This window comes from Giraffa tippelskirchi, chromosome 8, assembly GCF_054371585.1.
Source record: "Giraffa tippelskirchi isolate mGirTip1 chromosome 8, T2T-mGirTip1v1.2.pri, whole genome shotgun sequence".
In the NCBI taxonomy this organism is placed as follows: domain Eukaryota; kingdom Metazoa; phylum Chordata; class Mammalia; order Artiodactyla; family Giraffidae; genus Giraffa; species Giraffa tippelskirchi.
In genome coordinates, this window is record NC_137282.1 from 131,023,289 (window position 1) to 131,050,303 (window position 27,015).

The 27,015-nt window shown below is 49.1% G+C and overlaps 3 long non-coding RNA genes and 1 other non-coding gene across 5 annotated transcripts in view; 1 reads left to right on the plus strand and 3 right to left on the minus strand.

Moving 5' to 3' along the window:
* Window positions 1–340: 340 nt before the first annotated feature.
* On the minus strand, window positions 341–12,367 carry LOC145516370 (uncharacterized). The gene is made up of 4 exons (XR_014061323.1): window positions 8,558–12,367; window positions 6,447–6,492; window positions 1,784–2,663; window positions 341–1,398 (listed from the first exon to the last, which is right to left on the minus strand). It is a non-coding gene; the product is annotated as an uncharacterized LOC145516370 (long non-coding RNA).
* A 52-nt stretch (window positions 12,368–12,419) lies between these two features.
* Window positions 12,420–23,203, plus strand: LOC145516372 (uncharacterized). Its single transcript, XR_014061326.1, has 4 exons — window positions 12,420–12,539; window positions 13,266–13,505; window positions 16,504–16,716; window positions 20,408–23,203. It is a non-coding gene; the product is annotated as an uncharacterized LOC145516372 (long non-coding RNA).
* Window positions 12,541–27,015, minus strand: part of LOC145516371 (uncharacterized) — a 41,485-nt gene continuing 27,010 nt past the window's right edge. The window contains exon 3 of one of the 2 annotated variants that reach the window (XR_014061324.1): window positions 12,541–14,486. This is a non-coding gene — a long non-coding RNA (uncharacterized LOC145516371). The remainder of the gene's footprint in view (window positions 14,487–27,015) is intronic. The other variant, XR_014061325.1, reaches the window with a different exon arrangement.
* On the minus strand, window positions 17,883–17,955 carry TRNAI-UAU (transfer RNA isoleucine (anticodon UAU)). The gene has a single exon. It is a non-coding gene; the product is annotated as a tRNA-Ile (tRNA).

Below are 27,015 nucleotides of genomic sequence, written 5' to 3' on the forward strand. Positions count from 1 at the left end.
AGACGTGGCGCTGCCCCATTTTGGCACCATAGTGACCGATGGGAAATTGCTCCACTATTAAGACCCATGCTTTGTCTCTACAAGCAGAAAAATTAACTAGAACGGCTAATTAATCAGAGAAATGTGCAACATCTCTGTTATTTTTAATTCCTCGCCCACATTAATGCATTATTGGTTTGCTTTAAAACTAATTCACAGCCCGGTCTTGATTCCCTTATCTCAGGGTTGCCAGCTCCAGGCCGGACGTGAAGGAAGCTCTGCTGCTGAATCCCTAGTCCTTCAAATCTACTCAAAGCACATTAGAGTCACATAAACAGGACATGTAATGAGACAGCCCTACTTTGCTTTGATACTTTTAATTACCAGCCTGAGAAAGACAGGGAAGAGGGGACGAGGCCCGGGAGAGATGCCTGGGGCCTGGCGATGCACACTCATTGCCTGCTGCAGGGATAAAGTCAAAACCAGCTGGCTCTCCAGTGAACACCTTCCCTGTCTCGTGGGTGCTGGTGGTTTCCAGCAACAGAGGGGCATGGGGAACACGTCGGGTGGTGTGACCTATGCCAATTCAAGGTACACAGAAAAAGGTCCCTCTTTTTAGAAAGTGAGTTTGCTTCTCCCCACAGAAGGCTGGCAACTTGACAAGGAAACTTCTGAATAGGAGATGCCAAGCAAGGACTTTCATCTTCCTCAGGCAATCATGTATTCAATTGACCAACACTTTATGAGCACCTGTTGTGTGCCAGGCACTATCTCAGTTATTGATGATACATCAGTGAACAAAAGAAGCACCGATTCTGGTCCTCACGGAGCGACCACTTCAGCAGGAAAGAGATATAACTATAAGCATGATAAAGAAGTACATTACACAGTGTGTTCACGATGGAAAATAAATATTCCTGGGTCTTGCGTTCCTACACATCTTGCAAGCAAGAAACTAATTGCTTCTTGTTCTGGGTTTTTCTTTCAAGGATGTTTGTGGAGCAAAAACAGCCTTGTAAGCTAGAGGTTGTGTCCCTGCTGCCGCGGAGGGAGACATACTTTCTGTCCAGTTTAGTAAAATTATTATCTCTTCTGGAGCAAAGGACAGGCTTACTGTCCATTATGAACGATTCAACTTCCTGAGCACCTGTTCCCCTCCTGTACCATTACCCATCACATGGGCAGATCTCATCCAGTCCTCTTTACATCACCCTGTGAGAACTGGGGCTCGGGAAACTGGTGTGAGAATTACACTAGATAAGGTGGGATGAGACTTGTCCCCTCCCATGCTAGCGAAAATGATCAATAACACCATTTCTGCCCTCAGAGACACATAAGTCAGCTTCAAGGCACAGCCCAGGACCGTCATTGTTGATAGAGTTGTCCAGACTTCCTCCCGGCAGGTCCAGGTGGAATCACCTGTAGTAAGCACAGTTAGCACATCAGGAGGGCCTCTAAAAGAAGGAAGCAGCAGACACGAGTTCCATCCCAACCCACTCCAGTATTCTTGCCTGGGAAATCCCATGGACAGAGGGGCCTTGTGGGCTACAGTCCAAGGGGTCACAGAAGAGCCAGACATAACTTAGTCACTGAACAGCAAGCCTTGTGGTCGAAGGCAGGGGACCGGACCACTGTCTGAGCGCCGTGAAGCCCTCCTGGACTGCTCTGCCCCGAGGACCACTGACTCCTCTCACTCCCAATCATAGTTAGTCCCTGGCTCCCAGAGTGGGGCTAAGGTCTCTCCCGTTCTCCCCTGGGTGTGGCTTTTGTCTCCCTAACCAGGTTGTAAGCCCAGGGCAGGTACCACGTGTCTGAGTGTCTCCAATCTGTCACACGGCTGGCTCTGCTCATCACAAACCATCAATAAATTCTCGGCGACAGAGCAACAAGCCTCCTGCTCAGTGCCAAGTGCAGTCCTTCCACCGCATAACCTGTGCAAAGGTCTGAAGGGAAAAGTCACACGGGGGTGGGGCCATCGGGGCCACCCTGTCCTCCTCCCTCCCTCCAAGCTGTCTTCCCACTCAGCCTGCTCCGGCCTGGCCATTCGCTCACGTGCGAGGGGCTCCAGCCTCTCCTCCCCCACCCCCATGCATCCCAGGAGAGAAGGAGGTGGGGATGCCTGGTTAAGTACTTTCCTGTCTGCATCCTGCTCCCCCAGCCTCCATGACTATTATTGGTAAGTGAACCAATTTTCTCTCCTGACATCTGTAGCTCTTAGCAGTGAATATATTTGAAAAACCCTTTATGATTACTTGAAATCTTCCCTGCAATTTGATTCCTGATATTTCTCTATACTCACTGAATGATTCTTTTAACTCACTATTTCTTACACCGCAGGCTTGCCCATCTCCCCACCCCCACCCCCACACCACCTTGGATATTTATCCCCTTCCTCCCACAACCTGCAGAGAGGCGGGCAGGCCAGGCCAGGGCCCACCTCCTGCCACCTGCACCCTCCCCGTCTGCCCCCCAACACTGCTACCCAGGATGGACAACCCCCATCTCCAAGCCTCACGCTCAGCCTATGACTTTGTAAAAAGGAGAATTTCTCAGGGAACTGGAGTCTCCTTCTCCCCCATCTGCCGTGAGCCACGTACACCAGCCACTGCCTGGTCTCAGGATTATTTCCAGTTCCTTCCAGAACACTTAGCATTCCAGCCTCAGCATTTGAAGCTGACTTCCTCCTGGGGGAGAGTACAGTTGGGGGATAATACTAGTGGTCAGTACAAACCAGAATGGGTTTCAGAATACTGGCTCCTGGTGGGTGGGGTTGTGGTGGGGGCTGAGCAGTGCCTTGAGCCCTGTGTATGGTGCTTAGTCGCTCAGTCATGTCTGACTCTTTGCGACCCCATGGACTGTAGCCCGCTAGGCTCTTCTGCCCATGGGGATTCTCCAGGCAAGAATACTGGAGTGGATTGCTATGCTCTCCTCCAGGGGATCTTCCTGACCCAGGAATTGAACCGGGTTCTTCTGCATTGCAGGAGGATTCTTCACCATCTGGGCTACCAGGGAAGCCCTACTTGGCTCTAAAGACATTGCTGCAATGTACTTCCACAAGGGCTTTCCTTGTGGCTCAGCTGGTAAAGAACAAACCTGCAATGCGGAAGATGTGGGTTCGATCCCTGGGTTGGGAAGATCCCCTGGAGAAGGGAAAGGCTACCCACTCCAATATGCTGGCCTAGAGAATTCCATGGACTGTACAGCCCATGGGGTTGCAAAGAGTCAGACACTGCTGAGCAACTTTCACTCACTTCACTTTCCGCAGTGATGGTGTTCGGGGGTGGTGGGGGGGGTGGTGGTGAAAGTTCTAAAGGCACAAAAATGTCATCAGATCCAGGTTAACTCTGCAAACTTCTGGCTCCAAAGAACCTGTGTCCAAACACGGTGTTAAGAGAGTGAGTGTTCACAGGGCTTTCCTGCTGTCCTATTGCTGCCAGACCTCCGGGTATTTGCTCTAGGCTGCAAATACCATGCAATGGCGTCTGACACCATGCCTCTCACTCACTCATTTATTCATTTAGCTAATAAATAGCCCCTGGACACCTGGTATGTGCCAGGGAGCCTGGCTGGAGCTAGGGAGACAAAGAGTGAGTGAGCCCGGTTTTGGCCTCCTGAGCTCACAGCCGGGTGTGGGAGCAGGACACGGAAGTGGTGGTGCAAGAAATGGGGTGGCTGGAGGCTCAGAGCTCAGATCCTGGAGTCAGACTGTCTGGGTTTGAACGCCAGCTACTGCTCTGTTAATAGTGGGACTTTGGGCAAGACTCAACTTTTCTGGGCCACAATTTCCCCATCTATAGCAATATTTACCTCATAGGATTAATATGAGTTGATATATGAAAAGCTGGGGCTTCCCTGGTGGCTTAGTGTAAAGAATCTACCTGCTAATGCAGGAGACACGGGATCGATTCCTGGTCCGGGAAGATCCCACATGCCACGAAGCAACTAAGCCCATGTTGAGGCTGTGCTCAGGGGCCCGTGCTCTGCATCAAGAGAAGCCACCTCAGTGAGAAGCCCGTGCACCACCACTAGAGAGTAGCCCCTGCTCTCCACAACTAGAGAAAAAGCCCACGCAGCAACGAACCCTGGCACAGTCACAATAAACAAAATTATATATATATGAAAAGCCGTTAGGACAGAGCTTGGCAGATATAAATGCTATATAAATGTTAGCTATCCCTGCTAAAAGATGGGATTGACTCTGTTTCCTGGTACCATTGTAGAAAGAGATCTTATTATATCAATCACCATTGCAGATATTCAAGCTTTCTGTTCTCGGGATAAAGGGAGACCAAAGAGGCCCCCTCCATTTCTCAGTAAGAAGAGCCGAGAAATGGAGAGATTGGAAAGACCATTTCAGGGGAAACAGAGTGTCCCAAAGAGATGAACTGAGTTATAGAGGTGCGGTAGGGAGGGAGCAGGGTCATGGGTGTCCCTTGACCCTCATGCACTCACATCCAGGGACCATGCCTGGTTTATGTCCACGCAGGAAGTGGGTGTGGGAGCAGGTTCCCTCCAGAGGGACTCATGGGGTGAGATCACAGGTCTTCCCATGTTCCCGTCTCCTAAAGGGTCATTGCCCTCAAACCCGGGCTTCCCTAATAGCTCAGTTGGTAAAGAATCCACCTGCAATGCAGGAGACCCAGGTTCGATTCCTGGATTGGGAGGATCCCCTGGAGAAGGGGTAGGTTACCCACTCCAGTATTCTTGGGCTTCCCTTGTGGCCCAGCTGGTAAAGAATCCGCCTGCAATGCGGGAGACCTGGGTTTGATCCCTGGGTTGGGAAGATCCCCTGGAGAAGGGAAAGGCTACCCACTCTAGTATTCTGGCTTGGAGAAATCCATGGACTGTATAGTCCCTGAAGTTGCAAAGAGCCGCACATGACTGAGCAACTGACTTTCACTTTCCCGGCAGTAGGTGCCTCTAGTCCTGCTTTTTCACTGGACTTTCTGTGAGCCTGTTCACCTGGACTGGCAGGTTCAGAGGGTGGGCCACATCCCCCAGCCAAACTGGAAGGGCTCAAGCCCAGCATAAGGTCTCCTGGATCATATAGTCTCCTCTCTGTCCTCAAAATGAGCTCGGCCCCCAGGGCTCAGGTCAGCTTGGGGGAGGGGTGGGAAAGTCAGATGCTGAGTCATGAGAACAGCTCTGAGGCTCAGAGCATCCTTTCCTCCCTGACAAGCTGCTAACGCAGATTGGATTCTCATGGTGGAACCAGGCATACCTGTCCTCCAGGCCCCATCTCTGCATCTACAGCCTTCCCCTACCCCAGATCTTAGCACCAAGATAACCTGGGCACAGCTGGGGTGCTGTGCTGCTCAGCGAGGTCCACAAGGAGGAGCCAGAGGGCACCGGTCTCTCTGCACTCTGCAAGGAGGGGCCTCCTGTGAGATGAGTTGATACCTCCAGGCAAGTATTGCTTGCTGCAGCACGTAACTCGCTTTATGTTCACTCAGCAAAATTCTTCAGTCCTATGCACTAGTCAAGATGGGCTCTATTGTTCCCATTTCATAGATAAGGAAACTGAGGCTTCCAACTGTGAAGAGGCTTAACATGGGCATACAGCCCATAGGGGCAGCCAAGACCCTACTGTCATGTTCTCCTTGCTCTTCCTCAGGCCTCGCTGTCCTCTGTGAGATTCCTGCTTACATCGGGTTCTCAGCTGAAGAAGAGCTCAGAAACACAGACGCCCCAGGAGGAAGACCCAGGGAAGAGGTCCCTCAGGGATTGCCTGTGTCCTGTCTCTGGAAGTCAGAAGAATTTGGTTTGCGGGTCTTCCCAGGTCTGCTTTTACCCCCGTCAGGCAGGCAGCCCAGGTGCAGGTGGCAGGGTAAGTGTGCAGGGGCTTGTTGGGCTGTCCCGCAAGTGAACAGCTGCCAGGTGACACGCACACGGCTGGCACGGCGGGGCTGCTGCTGCCGGAACCATTACCGCCTTGATTAATTAGGCGCCTTCCGCACAGAGCCTCTGGGCTCCTGGGGCTGCCTGTCAAAACTGCAGGGCTCAGCAAACTGTGGGGCGCCAACCCGGAACCACCATCCAGAACTGCTGCGCCGGGGAGGGAAGCAGGGAGCGGGAGGGTCTCTGCCACTCTGCCTGGGTGAAATAGCCATGGGTCTTTCCTTGCTGGCCCTGAAAGGTCTCAGGACCTCACCAGCTCCAAATATCATTTATTGAAGACCTGCTTTGTGTATCCACTTCCTCAGGGGCTTTATCAAACCTAGGAAAGAGGAGGGGAGGGGGTCCCATAGCCTCCAACTTGTGACTCCTAAGACCAAGGCCCCCTGCCCTTAGCACCCCTCTCTCTCATTTAGGGAAATCACTCATGAGTCGCACACAGTAGTCACACTCCTCCTTACATCCTCCCGTCCAAGATCCTCATCTGGACTGGGGTCGGGGGTAGGGCTGGAATAAGTGGAGGAGGACGAACTGGGACCTTCACCCAAGCCCACGCCAGTGGAAATGCTCACCTGCAAGTGCCCACATGCCTCTTCTCCAGGTACAGGCTGGAAATACCTGAAGAACAGATTATGGTCCTCTTAGCTTCTAGACTGCTCCGTCTCTGCATTTCCTAGTTTAGTAAACCGAGATGCTTGGTGGTGTTAGGGTCACGAGTTAGGCTGAAAATAACAGCCAAGCATGTTCACACCGAGGGAAGCATCACCACCAGTGGGATGCTTCTAGTCCTTCTCCCTGGGTTCTGGGCATACTTCTACTCCATCCAGAGCATGTGGGTCGAGTGCCCGTTGCAAAGGGCTAGGCACTCAGTGATATTAATACAAGCGAGGCAAGTGGCTGCGCCTGTCCTCAAAGAGCTCCCCCTGGCGGAGGAGACAGGAAGCGCATGTCTGTAATGACAGGCGAAGGATGTAGACTTAGTGGGTGGCCCCCAGGTGTTACATCCAACATTCCAGCAGCTAATGCTGGGGATAGGCAGGGAGGCAGAGGAACTTTTAGAGGCAGTTAGAACAAGTGCTTGCTTGAGGATCCACAGTGAGGACAATAAGAATGAAAAGAGAAAGGCAGTCTAGAAGGAGTGAAGGACCCGGAGGTCTCAAACTCAGTACTGCCCTGGGAGTTGTCAGATGAGCCTGGTGTGGGATGGGTGTAGTCTCTGCATCAAAGAGAACTTAACTTATGCCAGTGTCTGGGCTCAGTGCTTTGCCAGCATCTTTTCATTTAAATCCTCACAGCAACCCTCGGGGATAATGATGGTATTATCCTTTTCTGCAAATGTGGAAACTGAGGCTCCAGAGTCTGCTGACCTTGCCCAAGCTTGCAGAATTAGAAGGGACAGATGGCCAGCCATCTTCTCTGTGGGCTAGAGTCACCTGCTGGCTTGACTGGAGGAGGGAAGGCTAGGGAATCCAGTGACTCTTGGTCACCTGTGATTGGTCGGATGCTGCTGGACTGCAGGACCATACCAGCCTCTCAGAAAAAGCTAAACTGTATGAGGCTGCCCCAGAACCCTCACATCAGTGATATAGTAGCTTTCCCACACCAGAGAATGAGCTACAGGAATGGGATTGCTGAGGATGGGAAAAGGCAGAGAGGAGTCTAAAAGGGGAAGTGAGGTGTATTAGTCTGCTTGGGCTGCCATTAAATACCACCAACTGCGTGGCTTAACTATAGAAATGTACTTTCTTACAGTTCTGGAGGCTGAAGTTCAAAATCAAGGTGCCAGAATGGTTGGCTTCCTCTGGGGTCTCACCCCTTTTCTTGCAGAGGGCCGCCCTCTTGCAGCCTGCCCACACGGTTGTGGTTCTGTGTGTGCGCTCCGCTGCTGTCTCTGTGTCCTAATCTCCTCTTCTAATAAGGACACCAGTCAGACTGGATGAGGGCCCACCCAAGGGCTTCATCTTAACTCAGTTACTCATCTAAAGACCCCATTTCCAAATGCAGTCACCTTCTAAGGTACTGCGGCTTAAGGCTTTGATATATGAACTTGGAGATGGTGCGTAAATCAGCCCATAACACTCCACCCTCTGGATCCCCCCCAAAGCTATGTCCTTCTCACATGCAAAATACATTTACCACCGGCCCAATGGCCCTGAAGTCTTATCCCATCCCAACATCAACTCTAAGCCTCAGAGATATGATATAGGACACAAACTGCTAAATAGGGATGAAAGTAGAGGGAAGTTCAAAGAAAGAAAGAAGGTATTGCTGAGGCTATGGCTCCATAAAGCACAGAACAATCTTTGAGTGGGGTTGGGAAGGATGTACTGAAAGCAAAGGGCCTGCCACTAAGGTCTCACCAGGCCAGGACCATCCTCACGGAAGAGGACTGGGTTAGTGAGGACAGAGTGGAGTGAGAGGTTAGGAGGATGAGGGGCTTGTGCAAAGCTCTGAGTATAAGAGATTCGTCTGCCTGCTCAGCCTCTGCATGGAGACAACTGCATGTGTGTGTGTGTGTGTGTGTGTGTGTGTTAACTCCATTATTGTTTTGCAGTCTCTGCATCTTCACCTCGGAGACACAGGAGCCAGGATGATGGATCTATTGATTAACATTTTTGTTCACTTCAAAATATGGACTGTGAGTCCCTTTTGAGACACGTTTTGCTGGAGGCATTGCCTTTACCTTGAATGTTATTGGGCCTCTTTGTGCCCTAATGTCTAGAAGAAGATGTGGGCCCCCCTAGAGAGGCAGAGAGGGACCTGGTTCCAGGGTGGGAAACGCCACAGGGGCCTGAGCTTCCGGAGTGGGGCCTGTTCTTCAGTCTCTGGGGAAGACTGCAGAGCCCAGCCTGCCAGCCCCAATCTTGAGTCTTTGGTGACTTGAAGGCCCTCAAAATGACAGGAACTTCAACCTGTGGTTCCCAGACTTCATTGCACATGATAACCACGTGAGGGGCTTGCTAAAATAACCAAGACTTCTGGTCTTTTGTTTTGAGGTGTCTAGGAATAAGTTGCATGATCCAGCACTTCGACAAGCAGCTCAAGGGGATTTTATGGTCCATTGATCAATCCTTTGAAAGAAACCTGGGTCTCATTCAATTCCCTTATCAGTGTGATCAAATGGAGAAGGTACTACACCCTGGTCATCCCACGTGTCCTTCAAGAAGCAGGAAGACCTCTGTGGGGGGGTTATTAACCCTGTCAGATTCACTAGAGATAATGCCCTTCCACAGCTCTGTCAGCGCCCTCCAGTCAAAGACCTGGGAATACTCCAGCCGTGGAAGAAGCTGGGTTTATTACTTGCTGCAGTGGGGGAGAACATACGTGGCAGGGGCAGAGGGGAGGGAGCTGATTGTGTCAGTAAGAGGACAGAGCTAGAGAGAAGCCATCGGAGGATTTGGGCTTTGGTCAGGCGATTTGCAGAAGAGTCCAAGAAGACAGAAGTCTGCTCAGGATTGAGAGCTGTCAGAAAGCGGGGCAAGCCCGTGAGTGGGTATCTCAATCAATTTGATCGATAGGGAGGCGGACACTATAATTAGTGAAAGAGCAGCAGTCAGCCACCTTAGCTGGGAGGAGGGCTGTTTGATATTTTGTGGTTTGCACAACATTCATGTCTTGTCTGTGTTCAGGCGTGGTTATGGAATAAACTTGTTTTTGTCTTGTTCTATTATGGTTGCAGGTGGCCTTGTCTGATATTAACATTCTGGGAAATTGTTTACATTCAACAGGAGGGCACCAAGGCCAACTCCCAGACAAGAGGGCTGCTCTCCTTCTCATCGCCCTATCATGGGCCCCATCCAGGAAACTGGGTGTTCTGTGTACTGTCGGAAGGAAGGACAGCAGCCGCTACGCTGACCCCATCGCCAACCCCTCCGCTACTCTGAGTCCTAGTGAGGCTGCCGGTGTTCCTCCCCTGACTCCACCCACGGAGTCAGCGACCTCCTCTGGCTCTTCCCTCTCAGCAATGGCTTTCCTCCTGTCCCTTCAGCCGCTGCTCGTCCTATTAAAAGGCATACCCCGTGCAAAGGAGACACTCCCACTCTGCTCCTTTGTGTCTTGATTTCATGTTGCTGCCCTGCTGCTGAGTTGCCGTGTAGCTATGACTGTCACCAATGAGAGGCCCCACGTTGATCTCTCGCTGCAGTACTCGGCCCAGCCAGGTGCTCATACAACAGTAATGAGGGTGATGTGTAAGGTGTTGAAGCGGATGGTGTTTCTGGTGTTGATCTGGATAACAGTGATGATTTGGCTAGCATGGTGGTGATCACTATAATAGTGACAGTGAGAGTGATGGGGGTGGTGATGGAGGTGATAGGGGTGACCGTGGTGACAAGGTGATGGTGATGGTATTGTTGGGAGTCGAGATGGTGAAGAGGGTAGTGTTGGAGTGGTGACGACAGAGTTCATGGCCATCACAGTGATGGGGAGGGCAAATGTGGTAATTATGGAAAAGATTAATTTGGAAGTTGAGACCCTTAAGGTTTTTCAGTGGTGTTCATGGAATAATCTCAGAGAGGTTATTAAGTCTTCTACTTCTTTCTTCAGGCAAGAAAACTCTAAAAATCAACTTTCTAAGGTTGCTTATGGGCAGACAGTGATGCAGAAAGAAGATGGTATGACAGATCTCCCATCTCCCATGTCAGCAGCCCCAGGCTTGCCCTACTTCCAGGCCCATGGAAGGGAGGTGCAGATGGCTGCTTCACTTCTGGCAGTGTCCTCAGACAGAAGGGGGCTCCCTGATGGGCACCAACAGCTGTCAGGTACCTGGGGAGACTCAAGAGACCTGTCTCTGATAAAACCTGTCATATGCAGGCATGGACAAGTGTAGATACAGGATAAGGGGCCTGGAGCTGCAGAACCCATGCTGTCCCACAAGGCAGGGGTGCACAGAGCAGATGGTCTACACCAGGACACTCAGGCCAAGATACAGGAAGGTTGGATGAGCTGACTCAAAGTGAACAGCTGGGAATGGAGAAGGCAGGGCTGACAGCCTGGGGTGGAACTGGCTAAACATTCCAAGGAAATCATTTGTTTGGAAAACGCTTGAGGCAAAAGGGCTCTGAATCCAGGTCAAATATTGCATCTAATGATGGACTGTTCTACGCACCCTGCTATAGGAGCGCCTAGTGACTGACCTTGGGGCGGGGAAAGGGGGGGTCCTATACCAGGGACTGTTATACCCTACCCTGAGCTTCCCAGGTGGCTCAGTGGTAAAAGACTCCACTTGTCAATGCAGGAGCCACAGGAGACATGGGTTTGATCCCTGGGTCAGGAAGATTCCCTAGAGAAGGAAATGGCAACCCACTCCTGTATTCTTGCCTAGAGAATCCCATGGACAGAGGAGCCTGGAAAACTACAGTCCATGGGATCATAAAGAGTTGGATAGGACTGAGCAAGTGAGCATGTGTGTGCACGCACGCACGCACACGTGCGTGCACACACACACACACATCCTACCCTGGGAGGTCCTGACCTATTCCACATGGTCTCCATGACTTCATCCCTCCTTAAGATACTCAGAACTCAGAGGCATAGAGATCAGGGGGCCTCAGGTTTAAAGAGATCCCTCAGTCAGTTCAGTCGCTCAGTTGTGTCTGACTCTTTGTGACCCAATGGACTTCAGCAAGCCAGACTTCCCTGTCCATCACCAACTCCCAGAGCTTGCTCAAACTCATGTCCATCAAGTCAGTGTTGCCATCCAACCATCTCAACCTCTGTCATCCCCTTCTCCTCCTGCCTTCAGTCTTTCCCTGCATCAAGGTATTTTCCAAGAAGTCAGTTCTTTGCATCAGGTGGCCAAAGTATTAGAGCTTCAGCATCAGTCCTTCCAATGAATATTCAGGACTGATTTCCTTTAGGATTGACTGGTTGGATCTCCTTGCTGTCCAAAGGACTCTCAAGAATTTTCTCTCACATCACAGTTTAAAAGCATCAATTCTTCGGCCCTCAGCTCTCCTTATAGTCCAACTCTCACATCCATACATGACTACTGGAAAAACCATAGCTTTGACTAGATGGACCTTTGTTGACAAAATAATGTCTCTGCTTTTTAATATGTTGTCTAGGTTGGTCAGAGCTTTTCTTCCAAGAAGAAAGCGTCTTTTAATTTCATGGCTTCAGTCACCATCTGCAGTGATTTTGGAGCCCCCCAAAAATAAAGTCTGTCACTGTTTCCATTGTTTCCCCATCTATTTGCCATGAAGTGATGGGACTGGATGCCATAATCTTCATTTTTTGAATGCTGAGTTTTAAGCCAGCTTTTTCACTCTCCTCTTTCAGCCTCATCAAGAGGCTCTGTAGATCTTCACTTTCTGCCATGAGGGTGGTGTCATCTGCATATCTGAGGTTATTGATATTTCTGCCTGTCATCTTGATTCCAGCTTGTGCTTTATCCAGCCTAGTGTTTCTCATGATGTACTCTGCATAGAAGTTAAATAAGCAGGGTGACAATACACAGCCTTGACATACTCCTTTCCCAATTTAGAACCAGTCTGTTGTTCCATGTCCGATTCTAACTGTTGCTAGGTGATCCCTAGGGAACCTATGAATCACATGGTGACCTTCACAATGCTGGTCATCTGGGGAATCAGCTGCATAATTTCTCCCAGTGAACACTCTATTCTGTCTCATTCAAGGTCCAATCAGGAGAACGTAACCCATACTAGGTATTTCCATCAGAGAGATTTAATACAGGAAACTGGTTACACAAGTAGTGGAAGAGCTGAGGAACCAAAAAGGGGGTGCAGAAGCAACCAGAGGTCAGCAAGAGCAGGAAGCCACTCTGACCCTGAGGGCAGGGGGGACAACAGGAGGTGCTGTTACCGGAAGCCAGGTGCTAAGGCCGTGGGGTAGGAGTTGGAACCGCATTGGAGAATCAGCCGCCCTGAAGAGATGCCTTAAAGCAGAACAAGAGAGGGAGAAACACCCTGGCTTCTCACTTTTCCTTTTCTGCTATCTCCCACTATTCCCCCTATTAACTGACCCAAGAAGAGACTAGCTAGCAAAGGAGGCTGGGAAGCATCATATGCAGGAGGGCTGGAAAGAGATCTGAAAGCAACTAGGCAGTGACCACTCTAGGTTATGAGCTTAGGAAACTGAACTACCCTAAGGTCTCAAGGGCTCAGTGACTAACATCCCTTCCCCCACACCTCATTCAGAGTTTTCTGAGAAATAGATACAGGAGTCAAGCAAAATGGAAACCAAATATTACCTTCAGTACCACTGAAGAATAGTGGAGACTGTGGCATAAAGGTCTCTCAGCCAGATGGGCTTGTAACACCTCATGCCTAAATTTACCAGGCTTACTCAGTCTCAGGCAGAGCTGGGCATCTGCAGTCCCACCCTCCTCCCATGGTGGGAATAAACAGAATATCTGTGCTTTCTGTCAACAGGAAGATCCCCAAAGCGGAGAGCACTCAGATTCTCCCTCAAAGCTGCCCACAGAGAAATCGACTCTTCCCCAGAGGGGCAGTAAGGGAGGCGATGGAAAGAGGAGAGGACTGTTGCTCTAGTGAAGGGCCCTCTGTGTGGAACCAGAGATCAGATGACCTGAATGCATAGTCTCCAGTTGGGAATGATGAGTCACCTCTGTGAATCCCTGCCGAGTGGTCAGCCAGCCACTCATGAAAATGGTGAGTAATGGGGACTCAGAACCATGTGAAATAGCACATTCCATCTTTATACAGTTCAGATGGTGAAAACTTTCTTTATAGTAATCTGAATTTTTCCTGTAGTTTCTATTTCTCCCTGGGGTGAGGGCTAGGGGTTCACATAACATCTCTGATCCATTTTCGGCAAGACGATGTTGAAGATGTACTTAAAGAGGGCAAGCAAGTACAACATCCTGAGACACAAGTTCTCTAGGCTAAACACTCCCAGTCCTTTCGATTTGCTCTTATGTGTCCTTATTTTCAGCACCCTAGTGTCCTCTTTCTGGCCAAACTGAGTTGGTCAGTGTCCTTTTTAAGGTACGGCACCCACAACCAACCACACCAAGAAATCACATTGTCATCTCTGCCATCAAAGTGACCACCCTGAAGCCCCCCTCAGTATAGGGGCTTCAGAGTTACCATTGCTAGTTCTACCCCATGAGACGGGTACAATTGTTTTCCCATTTAGAGTTGGGGGAAACAGATTTAGTGAAGATATGACTTTCCTGGGGTCCCCAGTTAGCAAGTGACTCAGGACTGTCAGGTTTGTGTTTGTTCCCCGAGGATACACAGTTCCCGCTTGCAGACCGTATGGTTGAAGAGGCCCAGGGAATAGAGAGCTCCCGTGACTCTGGATCCACAGAGAGTGAGAGGAAGACGAGAAAAGGGGAACAACAGGGGTCCTGGGTCCCAGCCTCTTCTCTGTCCCGATGTGGATGCTGTGTTTGCAGGCCCGTTGGTGACGCTGCCCTCTTCACTGGCGAACATGACCTTTCTTCTTCCAACAAACCCAAAGAGGGAAGTGCTCAGAGCAGCAGTGTCTCCTGGCTCCTCACAACAGGAAGCCTCAGGACACAGAGCCACACTCTTCTCCTGTTTATTTCAATGTGTTTTAGGCAAATAGCTCCTGTAGAAATGCTCATCTCTGTCTATAGCGGAAGAGCTCTCAGCTGTTGCCAGCACCTGAGACAGAAAGGAAATCACGTGTTAATAATTCATCAGAGGGTGTGTGTGTGTATGGCTACCTGAGAACAAGTCTCATATTTCTCGTTTATAGGCCTCTGATACCATCCGACAGAAATCCATTCTTAAGTGAAATATTGATAGGTTTACTCTGTAATCTTAAGCAGGCCTCCTAAATTGCTGTAATTAAGGCTAGTAAAGAGAGGTGGCAGCAGAGAGGGGAGACCAGAGATGCCAGGCCTGAGAACATGCACACATACATACAGCTGGTGATTAAACTGAGCTGATGGTTGAATTAAAAAAAAAAAAAAAAAGAGTTATAAAATCACATCTCAGGAGCTCTGGCTCCTGCTCCCAGCTCAGGGTCCCTGCCCCATCCATTCCACTTTGGATCTGAAGTCTCCAGCCTGGAGACTTCCCTGGCAGTCCAGTGGTTAAGACTCTGAGCTTCCACTGCAGAGGCCACAGGTTTGATTTTTTGGTCAGGGAACTAAGATTCTACAGGCTGCCAAAAAATAGGAAAAAAAGGAAGTAGTACTTGCAAAGAAATAAAAGCTGTAAAGAAAAAAAAAATTAGAAAGTTAAAAAAAAAGTCTCAGCCAGACTTGTCCTAGTGGCCAAATGGCCATTTCAATGGTCACACCTGCTCTTCACTTGTGGCTGAGCTGACCCCACACATAAGAGGACTGAGAACCAAGTCTTTAAGACAAGGAGATGCCCACCTCAGGGAAAGACAGAGTCCCCGAGAGCCATAACCCCTTGCTCAGGTGTACGGCCTATGTGACCCCTGCTGCCTGGGGGAAGGGGGTGTCCATGATGAGGTGACAGGAGGTGGTCAGATGGGGCTGTGAGGAAGTGGGCACTGGAGACTCAAGGAGATGTGGATGGGCTAGAAAGACAAGAATTAGGAACACAAGAGGGTCCAGTGGCTAAGACTCCACACTTCCAGCGCAGGGGGCCCAGGTTTGATCCCTGGTCAGGGAACTAGATCCCACATGTCGCACTGGGCACAGCCAAATAAATAAATAAACCCAGGAGCATGCCACCGAGGGTGAAGGATTTGTATTCTCTTCAAAATCGAGTTTAGGGCTCCTTGTATCATAGTGAGGAACGCCCCGGGAGACTGTGAGGTGTCCTGAGGCCTGGCTTTGCTCATGGGGGGATTTCAGAGGGGCTTCCTTCCCGCTCCTGTTCTAAGACCTTTTTCTTCCTCTGTACCCTTTCCTTCCTCTTTCTCTTCCTCTCTCCCACTTCCTCTCTTTCCTTCTTCCTCTCATCTTACCTTCTTCCTCTTTCCTGTCTTTCTTTCCCGACAGTATCAGAGGCCGTGGTAAATATTTTTCAGAAAGGCTTTAATTAAAACGTTAAGCCCTCAGCTGCAGCCCCAGCGACTTTTCCAGAACTATACGTCTTCTCAGCAGCTAATTATTTAAAACAAAATAGTGGCATTCAGTCTGTATATGAGAGATTAACATACTAATGGGGAGGTAATTACGCTTTAGCCCAGACGTTCTGTCCTGGAGTCCCTGGAGTCGCAGCTTCAATGGGCTGTGTCCCCAGGGCCTGGTTCACAACACCTGCACAGGTGTCTCATCTCCTCCTAGGTCCCTGAGCTAAAGTGGGAGGCCGGGCTCCCTCCTCCAGACACCCTTTCTCTCTGTCTGTGAATGCTCCATCATAATTAAGAAATGCGTGAATCAGAGAAGGAGGGAGATGGTGGGAGCAAAATGTGAGGATGAGGAAGAGTGGGAGCAGTGGAAACAGCCACGGGCATGGGAACGGGGACAGGGCATAAACGTCGGCCAAAGGTTTCCAGCAGCTGACACAGATGGACAGTTCAGAGAGAGGGAGGCTATTTCCTTCCAGATTGCGGGGGATAGGGGGCGGCGGGACAGGAGGGTGGGATGCAGCAGTGCGGGAAGAGGATTCAGACCTGGATTGGGTCCTCTGGAGGGGCTGTGAGTCTTGGTCACTTGAATTTAATCATTCATCTGTTTATTTATTCATTCATCAACAGTCTACGTACATGAGCAATGCCGCAGGCGCCGTATCGTGCACTGGGGTCCGGAACTGCCAATCTGCAATCACCAGCCTCAGGGAACAGCCTAACAGCATATCACCTGCACGCATACTTGGTCCCTGGGTCATCTCCTTGAGACACAGAGCCATGTGCTCTGCATTTTCAGGATGCAAAGATCATCAGAATAAAAGTCATGGGGGCTGCATAGAGGTAAACAGGAAAAGATGTCTCTTCTTCACCATACCACCACTCATCCTGACACGGAGAGGTGCCTGTGTCCCAGCAGGTCACACCTGGAAGGCCCTCCACTGGATTAGTCTAAATGTCTCCTTGTGTAGCTGAGAGATGGAGCCCAGACAGGGTGTGACACCACTCAAAAGTCACACAGCTAGTCTAACTGAAGTGAGACCAAAGCCAGGACAAACCCCACAGATACCCCTCAAGAGGTGATGTCAGACTAGGGGGATTGTCCACAAGAATGCACCTGTCAGACCAGGCTCCACGTCTGCCCAGAAGCTGGCACCATGTGAGCGGTGGAGTGGGGGCAGTTTGACTCTCTTAATGGTGTATGGTGCTGGGAAGCTTAGTGTGAGAGAGAAGAGATCAGCAGTTTTGGATCCAAATCCCACCTCTCATGCTTAGTTGCTGGGCAGGCTTGTGTAACTTATTAGAAATTTTGGAATCTTGTTTACCTCCTTTGTCAAATGGGCACAATAAAGCCTGTCATCCCCAGAAGGTATAGGGACCAGAATGGATGTAGAGCTCTGGTACAGTGCTAGGCAGGAAATCAATAAAAGGAATCATTACAGCATGAGCTTGGCCACCAGGGTAAGTCCAATTGTCTTCTGAACAGGTGCCACTTGTGCCAGGGCCGTGACACAGGAGTTTCAGGGGCAACAGGGCAGATAGATTTTGATTTTGTTTTTGTTGTCTTGTGGGTTTTTTTTAACATTTCACAGATAATCCGCTAATATAATTATCCCTGGGTAACTGGGAATTAACTCACATTTCCCACTACGAGGCACTGCGGGTGAAAAAGCAAAAGGAAAACATCATGTGTACTTCATAGTACAATATGCAAGAAACTATCTCCTACATCATGTCTGTGTGTGTGTGTGTGTGTGTGTGTGTGTGTGTGTGTGTGTGCGCATGCGTGCGTGCTCAGTTGTGTCCAACTCTTCAAGACCCCATGGATGGTAGCCTACTGGGCTCCTCTCTCCTTGTAATCTTCCAAGCAAGAATACTGGAGCAGATTGTTATTTTCTTCTCCAAGGAGATTTTCCTGACCCAGGGATTGAATCTGCATCTCTTGCAAAGAATCTGGCAGCGGATTCTTTACCAATGTGTCACCTGGAAAGCCCCAGAAGTGAAGGATCTGCCCTCTCTGAGGCTTGAACTCAGGACCTTCAGATTATAAGACTAATGTGCTGCCTACCGCACTAAGAGGGCAGATAGTCTGACTTTTACTTCATGTCTGTACTCTAGTCTTTCTGTCTCCATCTGGCTGAAAAGCCGTGCAGACGCTGGATGGGGTCTATGAATCCCTAGCAGCTTCTTGTGTATCTGTTCATTTTTCAGAGAAAAGAGTTTGTAGTTTTCCTCAAGACTTCCTTCCTTCAGGGAACCCTCAGCCTGTTGTGGGAGATTCATTTTCTGCCTTCAATCTGAGGTAGAGAAAGCCCTGCCCTCAGGGAGCCCCAGTCTGAGGGGAGACACAGCCCTGCCTCAGGGAGCCCCAGTCTGAGGGGAGACACAGCCCTGCCTCAGGGAGCCCTAGTCTGAGGGGAAACACAGCCCTGCCTCAGGGAGCCCCAGTCAGAGAGGAGACACAGCCCTGTCTCAGGGAGCCCCAGTCTGAGGGGAGACACAGCCCTGCCTCAGGGAGCCCCAGTCTGAGAGGAGACACAGCCCCATCCTCAGGGAGCCCCAGTCTGAGGAGAGACGCAGCATGGCCTCAAGGAGCCCACATCTGATAGAGGAGATTCAACTGATATTTCCAGGCACATCCCAGTCTGGGGAAAACAAAAAATATCAGAAATAATTCAAACATGCCAAGCAATGTTGTACCAACTGAGCCCCGGGCACTGAAGAAAGACACAGCCAAGGCCAGGTGCAAGCAGAAGACCCCAGCCGAGGCCACCACCGCCCCTCCTCTGCAGCCCCCCTAACTAAGGCTCAGGCTACGTACAGGCAGAGTGTGGTTTCAGGCCCTTCAGCCAGTAATTAGTATTCTAAACATGAAATTAATTTCTCCTACAAATATGAGAACCTAGTAATTTGTTTCACTTTTATTTTATTGTCAGATAGGATTCATTTTCTACATGATTTTATGGTTGGATAGGATTCATTAGAAATTTTCCCCCATCTCCTTCTCTTAAAAAAAGTAATCCTCCTTCAGCTGTTCAGTCAGCGGTTGAGCTGGCCTTAGCTTTCCTTTGAGTCACCGGCTCCCACACGACTGCATCGCCATAGCCCCGGGTTCTTCTCCGTGGTTTCACTTTAATTTCCAACTCCGAAGAGCCAGGTACTGAAATGGAGATAAATCTCTCTGGAAGCTCCAGCAATGGGACCTTTGATAGTGGGGCAGTGGGGAGAGTTAATGGCTCCGGGGCTCCTCTATGTTATTTACTGATGTCGGGACCCTCACTAGCTCAGACTAACACCTCTAATTTATTTAGTACCCACGCTGGGTCACTTAACTTTGTTACCTGCTCTTATTTCTACCTCTGTCTGTGTCCTTCTTAGCCACAAGGTCACTGAAAGCTGACCCTCCTGGGGTATGCTCGGCTTGTGCTGGGCAGGACCCCTAAATGCCAGCCTGAGCCCTTCCAACAAGACATCTTCAGCCTTGACCGCAGACTTGGCTTTCCATTGTGTCCTGCTCACTGACCTCAGCAATAGTCAGAGTTAGGCACCTTAGTAGTTCCCCTTTTGTTATACAAGCAGGGAGGACTCATCTCTCCTTCAGACTGGGGCTTCCTGAGGGCAGGGCTGTTTCTCCCCTCATATTGGGGCTCCCTGAGGGCAGGACTGTGTCTCCCCTCAGACTGGGGTCCCTAAAGCAGGGCTGTGTCTCTTCCATTAGACAGGATCACATGAAGGCTGGCAGGGGCTAAGTATTAGGGTCAATTACTCCCACTCCGTCCAAGTCTCCTTGTTACATTTTCTCACTAACTCCTGCTTCTCTTTACAGCACAGATCCTGACTGTAATTAATCATCTACATAATTATCTGTTTAATGTCTCTCTTCTCTTCTAGACTGTAAGTTTCAGAGGGTCAAGGACAAATTTGGTTTGGTCTCTGCTCTATCTAGCACCTGTGATACTGCTTGGCACATAAGAGGTCCCCAGTAAATATGTTCCTCCTGAATGACAGATGAAAGGACAAAGTGTTCTGTGTATTTATACACACTGTCATAGAGAGCATGGGAATCAGAACCCAGGCATGTGTCGGGACTGCGGACATTTCCTAAAGGACACAGGACTTTCTCAGATGGCTCTCCCGACAGCTGTAAGATGAGCACTCAGGGCAGGATAACACAGGATCTGGGAAGAAAGACCACGTGGGTCTGCAGCCCACCTTTGCACCTCACCATCTGGTGATCTCCAGCTAGTTTCTTAACCACTTCATCTATAGGTTAATTACAGCAGCCATCCCACAGACATGGATCTTACAATAAATGTAATGCACTTAGAATAGTGCCTGGCACGTAGTAGACATTTGACTAGTGCTAGCTGCTATGACTACTATTATTAGCATTACTTTTGTGAAGATGGGAACTGAGGCTTCAAGAGATTAACTAACTTGTCCAAGGTTCCAAGGCTAACAGTGACTGAGCAGGGCCAGGATTTCCTTCCCTTAATAACCACCAGACTTCCATGTCCCCCTCTGATATTAACAGAACAATTGGGCACTGCTGATTAAGAAGCACAGGAAGGGGAGGAATCAAGCCACTTTTGATGCTGCAGCCTTGCAGAAACTGACCAATGAGGAACAGACCCAGCTTCTGATGGACAAGAGGAAGAGAGACAAGAGGAAACCATGAAGGGGCCAAGTCCTGGCCTCCCAATCAGGCTGGGAATGATGTCCCAAGATGACCCCAGGTCCCACCTGACCTGGCCCTCGCACCTCTCTGAACTCATCTCCCACCACTGTTTATCTTAGTTATGCAGGCAAGATACAATCCAGCCTCAGGGTCTTTGCAGTTCCTGGGGCAGGAACCCAGTTCTTTCATCAAGGTAAGGCCCATGATGGATTATAAACACGGTGCATTTGTCACCATTCTCTTCCATCTCAGTGCCTGGACAGTGAGAATTTCTGCCTGGTCCAGGGGTTGAAGAAGAGCCTGCATTAGTCTAGCTCCTCTAAGAAGCAGATGCCAGGATTACAAGAGAGAAGACATGCCTGTGAGGGAAAATGGAGAGAAAGCTGGAGAAGGCTGGGAGAAGCATCAAGTTGCAACACAGGTTTGATGCTGTAAAGGAGAGTGGGAAGGAAGGAAAGTTGGGTGGAAAACTCTTAGACTGTAGTGCAGGTGAAGAAAGTTAAGCAAATGGGATGAGGCCAGTGGGGGAGGGAAGGGCCTGAGCTGATGTCTCCCCTCCCCCATCTCACATGAAGGCCTCTGCCTTCACATCCCAGCCATGCTCAGTCATGAGCTGGGAAGTGTGGCCTTCGTGCCAACATGGTGGGATTCAGAGCATGGTGGCTGAATCCAATACACTCTCTGAAGAAGGAGTTCTGAGGGGCACATTTTCATGGCGGCCATGAGCCAGATTCCTGCCTCTGAAATGCTAATCTCGGAAGACTTTACAACCAACTCTTGGCCTGCCTTGTTGAGAAAGATGGCCTGAAATTCCCCTCCACGAGGCACTACTGCGCTGTCAATGCTGGAGACAGTGTGGGCACACTGAGTGATCAGCTTCCAGCCATAAGTCACCTTCCAAGTGTCTTGGTGCAGAAATCCAGCCTCACACAGCCAGGGGAATGGCCAGGGACTTCCTCCTCTGGAGATGACAACTCCTAGGTCTGGTTTTCCTGTCTCACGGGGGACACCTTTTCCAGCAGATCTGAGGCACAGTCCCAACCAGCTCACCAAGATGGGGAATCTTCAGGGTGGCAACCAGCTGGGTACAGGCCGGGCGCCAGGAATTCAGCAGGACTTGGCGCTAGGCAGCTCAGCTTCAACCAGTCCCTTCTCTCTCCACAGAGAGATTCTGACGCCTCTTCACTGGTCACTGTGAAGCTTCACAGAGAGAAGACAGCTGCAAATAGCCAGCCCGGAGCCGGGCTCCCCACAGACCCTCCTGTGAAGTGGCCTTGCTCCCCGCTTCTCTCTAATCTCACACTCTTCAAGAGACACGCTGCCTCTGATGCCACCATAATTTGCTGGTTACATAACATGCATCCTCACTGGGTGGCAAGTCTCACTCACTGGAGGGGCTCCAAATTAATAATCTATTATTCATGCCATCCGCAGTGTCTCTCCACCGACAGTGGCAGTAAGAGAGAAAAGCTATAGGCGAAGGAAAAGAGAGAGAAGGGAAAGTATCCTTGGGAGCAAGCGGGTACAGGAGAACTGGTGTCTCTGAAATGTTTAGAACAGAAAACAGCCTCAGTGGGGCTGTCTCTATGGGGGTTGTTTTCTTTGCTTCCTGGAAGCCAAGGTCATCAGTAGGAAGGACAGGCAGGGAAGCAGCTCCAGGTTTTCATAGTAACATTCAGGGCCTCAACTCCCCAAAATAGAGCCGCTTCTAAAACATTGAGGTGGAGCTGGAGGGAAGGAGATATAAAGAAGGGGAGAGACACATTCCCACCTCAGGGAACCCCAGTCTGAGGGTGACACAGCTCTGTCCTCAGGGAGCCCTAGTCTGAAGTGAGATAAAGCTCTGTCCTCAGGGAGCTCCAGTCTGAGGGGAGACACAGCCCTGCCCTCGGGGAGCCCCAGTTTGAGGGGAGACACAGCCTTGTCCTCAGGGAGCCCCAGTCTGAGGGGAGACACAGCCCTGCCCCCAGGGAGCCCCTCAAGATGAGACATGGCCCTCAGACATGGCCTCAGAGAGCTCAGACTTATGAGAAGATAGAACCTCTGTGCTCAGGGAGCTTCTAGATAAAAAAAACAAAGCAAAACCAGACCCTTCTCCCCCAGACTCTGAAAACAGACATTTTTTTCTGTGTGCAATGGAGAGGAGATTTCTAGTTATTTTAGTTAGAAGCTAGGAGACAAGGGTGAAAAGGCATAACAGACATCCAGACTGCTCTTCCTAACATTTCAGTGGAGGCGAATGATCTAAGGGCTCATCTATAAATTTTACACTTTCACAGTGTGGAAAATCTGCTATAGTTTCCAGCTGAATGTGCTCTGGAAGAGACACATTCACTTTGCTCCAATCCCTCCCTAAAGTAAAAACTGTGAATAACGGAATAAAGAAAATAGAGACAATGATTAGCTCTAAGAAAATTGAGAATAGTTTGGGAAGGAAACTGTTATCATACATGGTTCTTTCTAAGCAGTATTTATTTAATCATAATGTTAATACAAACATTGAATACTTATTTTTAGCCACAAGTTGTCATAAAAACACTATTGAAAGACTGGTGGGGAGGATAATTATGCTGGGGGTGTGATAGGAGCAGTAATATCAGAGTGCAAAGTGCTCAAAGTTCTTATCAGGAAGTCAATGGATAATGTCTCAAAGGAAAATATCAAGAAAGAGCCAATAATGAAGAAGTAAAGACCAGAGGAAATAACTAAAGAGTTGAAATGTTCCGCCTGAGGAGACAGGTTCTGGATGGGTAGGTTATACTGGTCACTGTTCCTTTACATTATAACCTATTTGACATACATAAAACTTGGATAAAAATAAAAATTCATATTTTGTAATGGAAGCAGAATGCTGTCAGACCTTTGCTATCTGCAGGACAACAGGTAGCAGGTGGTTAAGCTGATCGGTGCATAAAGTCATCAAACAGCATCAGAGGAAGGAGACCAGCAGGGCTGTCTCTACAGATGCCACCTACAGATGCCACTGTCTGGCTTAGGGACACTCAGAACCCTAATGCCCACCCTGGATAATGTTGGAGCACATACTGGACTGGAGGGAACAGGGGAATCACCAGAGAAACTGACTCTAGACAAAAGTATCAGTCACAGCCGTTCTCCCAGTGAACAATCCACTATCTGGAGTCTGAATGCATGCCTTTTCAGGACTTTAATATCATCAAGAATAAAATTTCTTTTCTTTTGTCTAGCCCTTTACAGTCCCAGGTAGACCTAGAGGTAAAGAACCTACCTGCCAATGCAGGAGACATAACAGACTTGGGTTCGGTCCCTGGATCGGGAAGACCTTCTGGAGGAGGAAATGGCAACCCACTCCAGTATTCTTGTCTGGAGAATCCCATGGACAGAGGAGCCAGTCAGGCTACATTCCATAGAGTTGCAAAGAGTCAGACACATCTGAAGTGACTTAGCATGCACTTACAGTTTACAAAGCCCTTTCACATGGATTACGTGAAATGTCAGCACTGGGCTCTATCTGTCCAGTAATACTCTTCTCCTTTCATGACCGAGAAAACCCAGGGCTTGGAGAGGAAAGCAGTTTACTTAACATTACATGCTAGTAAGGCATGAAGATGGACACATCCATGGTTCTCCTCCTGGGTGGTACTTTGGTACAACCTGGACAACTTAATACTCACACCCAGCTGAATGGGAGGTTTTGTCACGGTTAAAGTCTCCCCTAGTGATTCTGATGCCCCACTCCAGGCCACCTCTGGTCCTCCTTAACTAATCTCTTGTCCCACTACTCAATACACAGCCTTCTGTGGACTTCAGGGAAGGCTAGGTCTTCGCAAAAACAGCACCACTAAAATTTCAGTGGCTTAATGTGCATATGTGTGTGGTCAGTGGTGTCCAACTCTTTGTGACCCCATGGACTGTAGCCCACCAGGCTCTTCTCTCTTTGGGATTCTCCCAGCAAGAATACTGGATGGAGTTGCCCTTTCCTCCTCCAGGGGATCTTCCTGATCCAGGGATCAAACCCGAGTTTCCTGCGGCTCCTGCATTGTCAGGTAGATTCTTTACCACTGAGCCACCTGGGAAGTGGCTTAATATGACAAAGATTTATTCATCACTCACTAAGTCCACTATGGGTCCAGGTAACCTTCCAGGTAGCTCTCCTCCTTGTGATAGCTCAGTGTTCTAAGCTCCTTTGACCTGGTAGCTCCTCTGTCTTGACTTAGGCTTCCATGGTTGCCATGGCAGGAAAAGAAAAAGTGCTGAAGACGCTTGTACCACCTATTAATGCTTTAGCATATAAGAAATACACATCAGTTCTACCTGCAGTCAATTGGCCAAATCCAGCCTTGTGACCCTCACATAACAGCAAGTATAGGGGTGAGGGGTAAAATCTTCACCCATATTCTTCTACAGAGAATAAAACTCAATGTGGATAAGCACCAGTGATATCTACCACAGCCTTCACGGCATCCTGGAAGTGCTCACCACTCTCTGTATGGCCCCACAAACTCCCATTCTCCCTTCCCTTACCCCTCTTTAAGGTCTGGCTGGAATTGCATCTCCTCCTTGAGCACTTCTTGGCCACTGCTTTCTACACTGATCCCTCAGTTTGACTGACATCAATTCTCATTAACTGTGGGATGCATTTGGCGCTTATAGCTCATTAAGCATTTTCAGAGTCTTTACATATCCTCTGTTTCAAATGATTTTATCTTCTGGACTTTGGGCAAAGTATTGAGAGGAATTGCTGGTCTGGCCAACAGAGAAGAGTTTATCAGAAAAGTGGGAGGCATGGGAGCCTGTGGAGTGGACCCCATGACTTCTGAGCCTTTGTGCCTTGCAGAGAAGGGAGCCAAAGGTACTAGGGAACCCTGGGGCTTGGAAAGACTGTCTTCAAAAGCCCGTCATCTTGAGAAGCTTAGGCTGAAAAGTGAACACCAATTAAGAGTTGGGCGTCTTGGCAGGAGAAGGCCTTCCTTAGAACTGATGATTATCTTAATGAGGGGATAAGAAGTATTGAAAAGGCCACAGTCTGCATGGGAAGCTCACCACTGAGCCCAGGACTTAAATGAACATGCACAAAAGATGGGAGGAAAAGGCCAGCTCCCTGCCCCTGCACTCCCACTGCACCCCAAGCAGACAGGCCCCTGCAATTCCCACACGCTGGGGTCACTGCCTGCTGACATAGCTAGTTATTTATTTATCTTTTACTATGTACCAGGCACTATTATGTGCATTTTATGAATACTAACTCATTTCATCAACACTATATGGGTTATTTTTCCCCTTATCGCCGTAAGATGCCAAGGTTAAATAACTTGCCCAAGGTCATCACTAATGCGGGCCAAAACCTCTGGCTCCTTCACAAGAACATATATTTATCTGCTCAGAAACTGACAATGGCAAGCACACAAGAGACATTTAAGTACTTTCTAAATGAATGAATGCGATCTTGTTTCCCTCTGAGGCGGGACAGCCAGGGTCTAATTCCCAGTTCCATTGCTTACTATGTGAACCTGGGCAAGATATTCACCTCTCTTCACCTCTGTTTACTCACCTATAAAGTAGGGCTAATAATAGGCTTTACAGGGTTGTTGTGAAGATTAAAAAATTTTAAAAATTAATATATGTAAAGAATAACAATCCCTGGCACAAGGAAACACTCAATAAAATGTAATTGTTATTTCACATGCTATATCTTATCTCATTAAACTACTAGCTTCTGTAAATACACAGTAACCATTTCTTTTCATTCTTGTCACTATCTAGAATGTGTTAGGTGGACATTTCTAAATATCCTAAAATAGAGAATTGTTTTAGTTGTCTATTGCTACATAGCAAAGCTTAGCAACTTAAAATGATGCACATTCATTTTCCAACCATTTCTGTGGCTTAGAATTCTAGGCATTACTTAACTGGATTTTCTATTTTATGATGTCTCACAAGTCTACAACCTAGATATCAGCCAAGGCTGTGGTCTCATCTGAAGGTTCAACTGAGGAAGGATTTGCTTGCCACGTTCACTCTATGTTTATTGGCAAGATTCAATTCTTCCATGGCTGTTGGACAGAGGGCCTCAGTCCCTCGATGGCCATTGGTAGGTGATGGCCCTCAGCTTCTTGCCATGAGGGCCTCTCCAACTCACTTTATCACAGCAAGTTCATGAGAAGAGGAGCCAGGAAGAGAGAGTTGGTAAAATGGAAATCGCTGTCTTTTGTAACTTAACCACAGAAACAACATGGATCTTTCTTGCATATCCTATTGGTTATAAGCAATGACTAGGTCCAGCCCACACTCAAAGGGAGGTTTGGGGGTCCATGTCAGAAGCTGCTGACTCCAGGCTCAAACGTACTTACTGACTGAACCCGAGTCAGCTCTGCTTCAGATGAAGGTAGGGAACATGGAGAGGCTGATGTGGGTCATGTAGATTCTAACTAGCTCTGTCTCTAGGGAAAGCTTCCTTGAACCCTTTTGGGGCCTTGGTGTCCACC